The following is an 11,231-nucleotide window of genomic DNA, read 5'->3' on the forward strand; positions in this document are numbered from 1 at the left end:
GTAGGTGTCAAAGAGAACGAGATAAATCATTTCAGTTATAACTCAAGTGTTCCAGGAAACACCATTTTAAAAAGAAGATCGACCGGGCGAGTTGGCCGTGCGCGTAGAGGCGCGCGGCTGTGAGCTTGCATCCGGGAGATAGTAGGTTCGAATCCCACTATCGGCAGCCCTGAAGATGGTTTTCCGTGGTTTCCCATTTTCACACCAGGTTAATGCTGGGGCTGTACCTTAATTAAGGCCACGGCCGCTTCCTTCCAACTCCTAGGCCTTTCCTATCCCATCGTCGCCATAAGACCTATCTGTGTCGGTGCGACGTAAAGCCCCTAGCAAAAAAAAAAGAAGAAGAACGCGCGGGCAAAGCAGGAGGCTGTGGGATATCCGTCTCCTAGCAACAATGCGCTGTTTGTGCTGGTCGAATCAAGGAATGAAGACGACAAACACGGGAGCGATAAGACAGCAGCCAGCTGTTCCTGACGAACTGCCAAAGCAGTAATGGACTTGGCTTAGAAGCCCTCAAAAACACAATTCTCATTACAGACGGAAGATCCTTAGCCAAACCTAATCGGTCAATAAATTGCCTGTAGACAACGTTCGCTGAAGGGGAACAAATTTACAGTACAGTAGCACTGGGGTGTAAGGAGTAGGGTAGGCAACCGAGTGGTACAATTTCAGCAATCTAAGGGGGCTGTCACACAGGCTCGATCGAACGACTGCGATCGACCGACTAAGAAAACAAACCTACAGAGGGCAGTGGCACCTGTCACACAGCATCGATCGTCAGCGATCAACTACGAGCGATGAAGATCGACTGGTTTGTAAAAACAAACGTGTCCGTTTTTCAGTCGCAGTCGTTCGATAATGGCGGACGCAACATAGTCATCTGTTGATGAAATCGAAACATTAATTTGCTTTAGTGTATGAAAACAAAGTGGTGTATAATCCTAGATTCCCTGGATATAGTAATAGGGAGACCGTGAATTTTGTATGGTATTCTATAGTGTGGAGAATTGGGACAAAAACTGGTAAGTAATTATTAGATTTATTACGATTATATTATGAATAGTGTTATCTTAGATTATTTATTGATAAAATATATTATACGGAATAGATTGGTAAAAAGAGTTACACTAGGAGAAGTAGTAATTATCATTCTTGTAACTTAATTGAAGAAATGTTTGGAAAACATAAGCAGTGCTTTCCTAACCTCCATCTCGTACCTAATGGAATGAATACCATTGTTTGCTTTAATGACAAATAAGTGTAGGCCTATGCCATAAGTAGGCCTACTACATGTATATTTTCTTTGTCACAATATTCTGATTCATTGTTTCAGGAAAAAGTTGTGCCAAAACATGGCAAATTCTGAAGGCTGGATATCGAACTTGGAGAGATAACATCCCCCCTCTCCTCCCAGGTTCTGCTGTACAGAAAACATAAAATGGGTCTACTTCAATGCCCTCAACTTTCTGGAACTCTTCATTGCTGGAAGAAGGTACAATTCTGTAATATTTATTTTTAGAAGTAGGCCTACATTACAGACCAGTGTTGTAGTTGTGAAAGAGTGAGGGGAAGATTCAGTCTGTAGGCCATAAGTTCCACCCATCTGTTCATTAATTTATCAGATATAACTGAAATTAATATAATATAATATAATCTAACCTAACAATCATCTTACTAAAATAATTATTGAAAGTAACAATTTCTTAAACAGAAGGCTTGTGTCCAGACTAAAATGTAGCTCCAATTTAGAAGAATTGCATTAATATGTTGTTCATTTTTTTCAGTTCTATAACAAACACATGTATGGAAGTGACACCTGGTGTATGAGAGCCTTTTCACCAAGCTGAAATAGAGGAGGAGGAAGCAGAAATAATTTGTGTTGGAGGGGTTTAACTCCTACAGTTCAGAAATTACTGAAGGGACTTCAACTTCCAGTCCAGTGGCTTCTGCTTCTACAAACAGCTCCGCCAGCAGTTAAAAATAAAAGGAACAGAAATGTGAAAGTGACAGTGATGTGTTAAGTGAATATTTAGAAAAGATGCTGAAAACTGAAAAGAAAATATAATCAATGTTATTTTTAGTGTCTTCATGATGACATGGAAAGAATGAGTGTACTAGGTCGAAGGTTTTTCAAAGTTAAAATTCAGAAACTGTTGTATACATTGTTAGACCAAGAAAGAATCTAATAAAATTTATGTTCTTGAGATAACATCCTCCCTCTCCTCCCAGGTTCTGCTGTACAGAAAATTTAAATTAAATCAGTTTTTGTTATACTTATCTATCAATATTTATTGGAATCCTCAGTGAGTTGTGTGTATTAGCACCTGATGGGAAAGAACCTTAACTCCAATTTTTATTAATTATGAGCATTATTACAACATCTTAATTTGTATATTTTATGTGGTAGAACATGTATGGTTTACAAGGAAAGGAGTATTTTGAAATACATGTAGTAGGTCCTTTCTGTGTGTATGTAGTAAGCAGTTGTACAGCACAGGTTGTCTGTAACCAGACCAGCGTATTGATAATTCTGTCCAAGAGCTGACTTCCTTCTTACGGTATACTGTTGATCACAACTGCAAACTCATTGCACTAGGTTTGTACAACACAGGTGGTCTGAAACCAGACCAGTGTAAAGACATGAGTAGTTTTGTCCAGGAGCTGACTGCCTTCTTACAGAATACTGTTGATCACAACTGCAAGCTCATTGCATTGGGTTTACTGCATCTATATTCAATGTTGCTTACTATACTGCCATCCTGGGAGAATACACATACTAAATACCTATTTTAAATTATCTACTTGTTCCAGTTTTGTATTCTCAACCTGACATTCAGTTCTATTTTATCTCCTCATTCCAAGTACTCTCCTGCCATTGTACCTGTCTGCACCAGCAATCACTACTTTCATATCTGTTACCGTACTTATAATTTATTAATAACATACAGGCCTACAGAGGGCATCAAGGTAGACTGATTATTTTATTTCTTGTGCTGTAGATCCATTAATATTAGATTGCACAGTTTCAATAGACCGAGTTGTTTGCATAGGACAAAATTCTTACGGTACTACAGTTATACCTGACAGAATCCCTCCCTGCCACCTTATAACTTTGTAACTTAGGTAGCCTTTATCTCCTCATTCCAAGTACTCTCCTGCCATTGTACCTGTCTGCACCAGCGATCACTACTTTCATGTCTGTTACTGTACTTATAATTTATTAATAACATATAGGCCTACAGAGGGCATCAAGGTAGACTGATTATTTTATTTCTTGTGCTGTAGATCCATATAAACAATGAAAAACAAAGATGAAAAATTCATTTGTAACTATTCTGACAGATGTTTCTACCAACGTTTTGTAGATTTTAATCTACAACATAAAAAACTGTATTTTGTGTGATGTGATATTAAGGGGATATGATGGCAGAATATGTACATTATTTATAAATAATATATTCATATGACAGTTACATGCTTGTAATAAAAGGTTGAGTAGATTAATTACCCTGTAAGTCAATCCAAGATCTTACAAAGCCCATACACCCTACTCTGTCAAACATTAATTTATATAATTGGTATTTACAAACAGTTTTGACAGGCAATGTAAGATATAGCAAATTTAAATCATTTACCACCTGAGCAACAGGCCTAAATAACATTTTACTGTAGACGGCAATAGTATATAGTTGTTAGAAAGGCATACTCTTCACTTCTAAAAATAGAAGGCAAGGTGCTTGTTATTAGCACCTATTATTTTTTGCAGTGGTTGGTTCTCATGTTTGGTGAAATTGAAGGCAAAGTTTTCATTTTCCTTGAACTGATTCATAAGGAAAGTATTTCAGGATGGATAGATAGGCTTGGTCATGTTCATATCAGTAAAGAAGTTACATATGAACAATACACAGAAAGGCAAAATCAACATTGAGGTAAGAAAGAGAGTCCTACCAGACCTTTGAGGAAAAAGTTGTTACTCTGTACCAAGGAGTTTACCAGTAACTTGGATGGAAGTGCAGGATTTATATTAATTGGCTTATTATTGCCAAGTGAGCAATTAGATCAGCTTGCCAGTGCAAAGTTTGGGGAGACAGTACTTTATGCTTAGTGATGAGGGTAATAAACAAGACCTTGTGTGTAATTTACATGTAGTTGTGACAAGTATCAGTCTATTACACTGCCAACGTACTTATTAGAACAATATTCCAGAAGCTTTTCCTATAGTTATTAAGCTAGTGTACAGAGCACTAGCCTCACCTGAACTCCTCAAGAAATGTACACATATGTGAATACACAGAACCCTAAAGAGAATTTACTTTGGAAGAGATGTCCATAGACAACCTTTTTTCACAGCCATTTGGTAAAATTAGCTGCTTTTGAAGCTGCTGTAGTCTTCAATTATATAAATTAAGACAGGATTGTCATTCTTGCAAAGTTTGGTAATGGACCTGGATTCTTTGCACAAAACACAGTAGGCCTACAGAAATTCAGCAACATGCTTGTCATGAAAGCAATATGATACTATTCTGAACATGGCACAATAACAAAGAAGAGGAGAGGCGACAAGAGATTTGCAGAGGATCATGAGGGAGAGAAACAGTGTAAGGAACTCCATTGCTTTTATCATTTTCACAATATTCAGAGCATATGTGCATTTTTCTTTCTTTCAAAATTATTTACAGGATTGTAATGAAACTTGACACATTATTTCTACATTAGGTAATGTAAATTTTGACTGGAAGCATTTCTTGATATGTCTATTATTTTGGTAGGTGGGATCTCACCAAGAGGTATGAAAAAAAAAAAAAGGGCTGTTAACCTCCATCTAATAAACACCTCAAAATATAATTTGAAAAGACAGTAATTATGCCCCAAGATCCAGCATCATTAAAACAAATAAGCATAAATGGTATTAGTCTTATATTTGAAGTACAATGAGCCACTGTTGTGAGGCTTTTGTTGGAATTTTCACCCTGTCAAGAATTCTGGCTGTAGTGCTCTATGAATGGCATCACATATAATAGGAACAAATCCACTGATGTATTGTGAGCAATCCTAAATCTGTACGAGGCACCAATGTCCAGAAACCTGTAGGCCTAAATAAATATATTTCCACTGTTGATGGTAGCACCTTCAAATTATGAATTCAAATTGATGTACATAACAGTTTTCAGTCCTTTTTATCAATACTTTATTAGGATCCTGCAGAATGCAAAGAAATGTACCTGCCACTAATCTTTTATTTGATATATTTTGCCACGGACATACAGTACCTAGTTGTTTCGAAAGTGAACATCACTTTCGACGTTGTGAATATTGAATTTAATGATAGTGTCAGCCTTTCCTCAGAACTTACACTTTTCCTGTAATTTGTTTGCCTGATGTTTATTAGTGACTTCATTTCTTCCTCTAATTCCTTATACCGTAATTATTGATGAACATTCGGTACTAGTTCCTGAATTTTTCTTCGTCATTCCACAACGAAGGCACACTTTGGTGGAATTCTCCATGGCTCTTTACCTTGACCACTGCAATCGTCTGGTTCTTTCCTTTCTCCTAATATATTCATAGGTTAGAATCATATTTCCACCCGAATTATCGCTTTCACAACACATTCTTTTTCTCTCGTGAATATGAATACATCTGTAGCCTGTACGGTACTGGGCGGGAGTATCAGCTGTTTCCGTGCAGTCGATCCCTCTCGATCGATGAGCAGTGTGACAAGGTAAATGAATTTAGTCGTTAGTACTCGATGCCAGTTGGTCGCTCTTGATCGTTCGATGCCCTGTGTGACAGCGGGCTAAGAATCCTGTTCGTAAATCTAGGAAACCCATCTTTTAATTAATATTACTTCCGTTGTTGTTGTTGTTGCTGCTGCTATTGTTATTCAGTTAAAGATAATTATTAAACGCACTGTTCACGTGTGTAAAGAAGTAACAAGGCGGAGTCGGCCAAAAGATTTTATCATCAGCGTAAAATGTTGATGAATTAGTTCTCCTGTGACATCTAAGAATATGGTAGGATTGGCAATGTTGTCCACAAAGTGGGCACGTACAATGAAATGAGCTCTGATTTCCTCTCCGTTTACAGATTCTGTGACAAAAATCCCTGCGCAACAGTCCTGGTGAACACACGTCGTTGAAAAGAATAAGATGATTTCCATTCGATGGCATTCGCTGCAGGTTTTTGGAAGAAATCAAGATCTACGGCGGTCACATTTTTCTAGCTTGCTGTTATATGAGCTTCATATACTGGCGTGTGTAGTATATTGTTATTTAGAGCTGTATCCCAAACAAAGACGTCAGTGCCAGCTAGTACAGTTTTTGGGCTCAAAGAGTTTTTCTTAGATATATACCTTGCACAGATTAAAAGTCTCCTAAATTACAGATTTTTGACAGCTCCATATTTGGCTGATTGGCATGTTAAAGATGCTATCTTGATAAAGAATAAACATAGTCCTGTTCCCAAAGATGCTTTATTTAACAATATTTATTTCGTTAATTAATATTTGTGAAGGTTATTGCTTTTCACTTAGCTTCATGCAATAATTTGAAGGCCGTAAAATATGACAACCATGCTCTTGACAGCAATCACTTGATTTTTAAACGAAATACGCCCCTTGTGTCCTGAGGAAAGGAACCTACTGACAACCGCCATTATCACTAGGGTGGGCCACGTTTTGGGATCAGAAGCTGTCGCCTGGGAACACGTTCGCCGTCCTTTATCCTTCCAAATTGTACAAACAGTTCAGCGTGATACACTCAATTACTTCCCGATGCTGACATTTGTTTCCCCTTTTTCTAATTGCCATATTATGTGTGACTTTTGTTCAATATTAAACACTTTCCATTCCTTTTACGACATATTCACAGCGATGCTTGCCTTGACCTTTATGACAACACTGCGGAGATAAAAGGATATTTTTACCTAATGCATGGATTTTCACGAAACTTTGCTGGAATGTCACCTACATAAAAGTAGAGATATCACGAACATTTCTTTCATACACGATTAATAGTGTTTCCCAAATATTTTTTAAAAATTTTTAATTGCATTTTTTCATGAAATTTAATTAACATGTTAATGTAAATTCGTTTTAAAAGCACTACGTATCGATTTTTCTGTACATAATGTATTTATATTAGGAGACATATCGTACTAAAGTTTATGTAATTTTTACGTTCTAAAATTTTCGACTTAAAAATCCCTACTACTTGAATAAATTCTGCAAATCAAAAATTCCACAAGCAGGTTTCTTGATATAGCTGTGATATACCATACAAATTTTGTATATATTATGGAAGAAAATGTAAAATTACAATTGGCGAATAAAGCATTATTACAGTGATAATTTTTTTGAATTCAGCGGAACAATTTCGTGACAAGAAGAAAGAAACTCAATCCTTTCAATTACAATCATTAAAAAAATTCACAAAAATGACCAAAACATCGATTTTTATTTTCGGAGTGTCGCCTTAACGGACAGACGGATTTGAAATCTACAATAGTAAGCGTTACCTTGTAGTCAGAAATCCATAAATACGTAATAAACCAAAATCAACATTGGACGATATAACAAATACATTTATCCGAAAATGTGGTAAACAAAATTACATCATTTTATACGATATGTCGTACTAAGCGATTTTTTTTACCGTGTTTATATAGAATTTAGACGGGACCGTTAGATTTCGCCGTTATATCCAATATGACGTTACAAGCGATGTCACGATAAACAGTTTCGACTGTATATCAATGTATAAAGTATTGTGTCTTCCCCTCAAATTCAAAGCCTCTGATTTGCCGGTATTTATGATACGCCAGTATGTTTCTGTTCAATGATGTCAATTTAGGTGGCATTCATTCAAATACATTCGAAATTAATTGAGGTTAGGAAAGGACCGTAGTCAGTATCTTCGGTACCACTCCAGTAACAGCTAGTGGATGAAGAGAAAAACCATTACAGACTATCTGTTCCCACTGTTCTCCTCAGAACACCTCGTGAGAGACCGCATGCAACATGTTATAGCTGGGACGGACAATCGATCCTCAGCTGGCAGCAAAGAAGAGGATATACGTTTGATCTCCTGGCCCATCGTTTGCCCAGGAGAGGCTGATTTATAACGGCAATGGGCTTTAAAACGGAAGGTCTCATTCCCTAACAGAAATCCTCACAGCTATGTCGCCAATGCATCTCTTATTACAATAAGCATCAGTCCATTTTTTTAAACTCAGATAATTCGCAAGTCCTTTGTTCGCTATTTGAAAGCCTTGTAATATTTACTCCATTAATTTACATTTGTGAAGTTTATTGCTTTTCACTTAGCTTTATACAATAATGCAAAGGCCGCAAAATATGGCAACCATGCTCTAGACAGCGATCACTTGATTCTTAAACGACACGCGCTCCTTGTGTCCTGAGAAAAGAAACCGACTGACAATCCCCATTATCACTAGGGCGGGCCACGTTTTCGGATCAGAAGCTTCCGCCTGGCGGTACGTTCCCCGTCCCAACTTTAGAATCTTTATGCCAGGTCGGCAGGTGGAAGGTCCGACAGTTCTGTTCTTCGGGATCCATGGTACAGCAACACTGACACGGCAAACGTAAAATACGAATAATTACTTTATGACGGCCGCTAATTTTCTGTGAGTAGAGGGCACAAGAAGAAGAATTGCACAATTTGCGAAGTATCGATGAACTTCGAAGCAAACGAATAGTGGCTGCCGTCGAGGACCATGAGCAAAATAATAATAATAATAATAATAATAATAATAATAATAATAATAATAATAATAATAATAATAAACATTCATGCAGCTACCGAAGATGCCATCAAGCTGGTTGACGTCTATGTCTATGATTGTTACTACTCACCCCTGTGCAGTAAACACCAGAAGCGTTAACACCTATTCTTCATTTCTAAATAATGTGTTCCCATTTTGTATATTTGCTGTAGTACTTTAAACTAGTTACGAAAGTGATTAATGTTTGCATTTTTAGCTTTTCTACAATCTGCTTTACGTCGCACAAACACAGACAGGTCTTACGATGACGATGGGATAGGAAAGTGCTAGAAGTGGGAAGGAAGCGACCGTGGCCTTGATTATTTATTTATTTATTTATTTATTTATTTATTTATTTATTTATTTATTTATTTATTTATTTATTTATTTATTTATTTATTTATTTATTTATTTATTTATTTAGTTAGTTTGTTTCGACCCATAAAGAATCACATAAAACAAATTATATTTTTTGTTGTTATTTTTCTTGTTCTTCCAGAATTCTTTCATCATGTCGCTATGTTTAGCTCAACGTTCGTCAGTTCATTTTCTCCTAGATATTCTGGGCTTATGTTCTGAGGCAACTTCCCAAGTGTAGATGTTATGTCTGAAAATTTTGCGGTCTTCGGTATCTGCAGGTGTGATGTTGGCGTTATTGATATCAGTTTGGACTTGTTTGATCCAAACCGTTGTCGTCTTTAATGTTTGTGAATACGGTATATCAATATTTTCTTTGTTAGTCGGTTGTCATCTAGCCTCATAATGTGTCCATAAAATTTCAATCGACGTTTCCGGAAATCTGTTTCAATGTTTTGAGTAGTTTTCTGTAATCTTGTGCGATTTTTTACGATATCCTTCATCTCTAAGTTTTGGGTCAAGGATTTTTCGGATGATTTTCCTTCCAGCTTTCTTGATATTTTTGAGATCCCGTTTATAATTGATGTTCAGTGTCTCACTGGCATAGTGTTTCAGTTTTGACGACCGTCGTGTAATGTGGAATTTGTGTGTTCATGCTCATGTATTTTTTGTTGTAGATGTTCGCAGTTTTCCTATGTGCTTTTCGCATTTTGATTTCACGTGTTTTTGTGCTATTCTTTCTGTACCTGTAGGTTCAATGATTTCACCTAGGGTAAGGTGGTACAATTTCGATCACTAAAGGCAAATTTCGCTGCCACGGAAAAAATACATAAGCTAGAGTGAATTTAAATAGTGTTACAAATACTCTGAAATGTAGTGAATGTATTCCTATATGTATTACTATATTACAGTGGTTAGTTTAGATACAAAATTAAAAAATATAGTTTAATGTAATTGATCGAAAATGTACCTCGCCGGGTACAATTATGATCACCTACTGGTACAACTTCGATCACTGGCATCTTCCACATACGAAGTGTTTTTTTCCTATTGCACCAACACATATTTCATGATACCAAACATTACATTTCTGGCAACGAATCCAGTCACCTTTTTTCATTGATTGTACACAGTAATAGTTCATCAAACAAAATCGACACTCATCGTCGTTTGCTGGCAATCTTCTGCTTCGAATAATACTTTCGTCTACATTGGCAGACCCGTGTTTACCCTTATCGTTGCTTTTCTTCTGTGCCTGTTGAAAAAGACGTCTCTTGCTTCTGATTTTTTCCAGATTTTCGTCTGAAGTCAGTCGCACTGATGTCTGCGTTTTCCGTTTACGTAATGACACTTTCTTCTCTGGCGTTGGCAGAATTACTCTGACAGCATCTTGGGGTGAGTTCTTGTTTGATGCTGGCGTTATGGTGTCGATCTTGTCTTCATTTACTTCGTTTGATGTTGTGACAAGTCCCGTTTCCGAAGTGCTCATACTGCTGGCAGTAGTTGGAATGCTAGGGGATGAAGAAGCTGGAGTTTCAAATGAACTGCTCGCACTGCTGAAAGTAGCTGCAACAGATGAGGTAATAGGGGACTGAAATAACGCAGCAGGAGCAAACTTTTCTTCTGGAACAGTGTCCTTAGAAAATGGCATTATTCCTGTACACTGAAAACCTTTGGTAGCAGATCCAGCTGACGCCGATTGATACCAGGCAGTAGAGAAAATAGGGCAGAATCTTGATTTTGTAAGATTGTCATTGGGGTTACGATGAATCCACTCGGTTACATTTCTGTGGTAATGAGCCTTCAGGGACTTAAAGAATGTTCTGTCTAACGGCTGTAGAGCATGTGTACTGTGTGGGGGCAATCCCAGAAGTTCTATCTCGTTCTCCCGACAGTATTCTATAGCTTGCAGGCTCGTATGGCTCCCGTGATTGTCGAGAATGATTAGAACCTTTCCTGTCATTTTATATTTCTTGAAGTGTCGAAGCCAGGTCATGAAAAGTTCTTCGTTAATGTACCCCGAATCGCTCATCTCCACGATGGAACCAGGAGGTAATCCATCATGGAATTCAGGGCGCTTCCTAACTCCCTTA

At 37.3% G+C, this 11,231-nt stretch overlaps 1 long non-coding RNA gene across 1 annotated transcript; it reads left to right on the plus strand.

Annotated features, from left to right (window-relative positions):
* Nucleotides 1-785: 785 nt before the first annotated feature.
* LOC137502702 (uncharacterized) lies at nucleotides 786-2,217 on the plus strand. Its single transcript, XR_011018835.1, has 3 exons — nucleotides 786-1,022; nucleotides 1,334-1,492; nucleotides 1,785-2,217. It is a non-coding gene; the product is annotated as an uncharacterized lncRNA (long non-coding RNA).
* Nucleotides 2,218-11,231: the final 9,014 nt, after the last annotated feature.

This window comes from Anabrus simplex, chromosome 11, assembly GCF_040414725.1.
Source record: "Anabrus simplex isolate iqAnaSimp1 chromosome 11, ASM4041472v1, whole genome shotgun sequence".
Classification (NCBI taxonomy): Eukaryota; Metazoa; Arthropoda; class Insecta; order Orthoptera; family Tettigoniidae; genus Anabrus; species Anabrus simplex.